The following is a 254-nucleotide window of genomic DNA, read 5'->3' as shown; positions in this document are numbered from 1 at the left end:
CATGTCAGCAAATTTTAAAAAATAAATTAAATTTAAAAAAAACCTTAAATTTAATTTGATTAAAAATTTTAATTAAAAAAAATTTCTTAATGTTCTTAGTGTTCTTAGTTCTTCATTTTACAACTTATTCTTCAAATTCTTCTCAAATCAAATCCAGCATCCAAGAACTCATAACCATCACAAGATCACAAACCCAGCAGCCCAAGATCTCAAACCCAAATCACTAGGACATAAATGAAAACAAGAAAAAAAAA

The sequence above is a fragment of the Quercus suber genome, unplaced genomic scaffold, assembly GCF_002906115.3.
Source record: "Quercus suber isolate HL8 unplaced genomic scaffold, Cork oak 2.0 scaffold_51, whole genome shotgun sequence".
NCBI lineage: Eukaryota > Viridiplantae > Streptophyta > Magnoliopsida > Fagales > Fagaceae > Quercus > Quercus suber.
The sequence above is the reverse complement of the archived record's forward strand: the minus strand, read 5'-3'. Positions refer to the sequence as shown.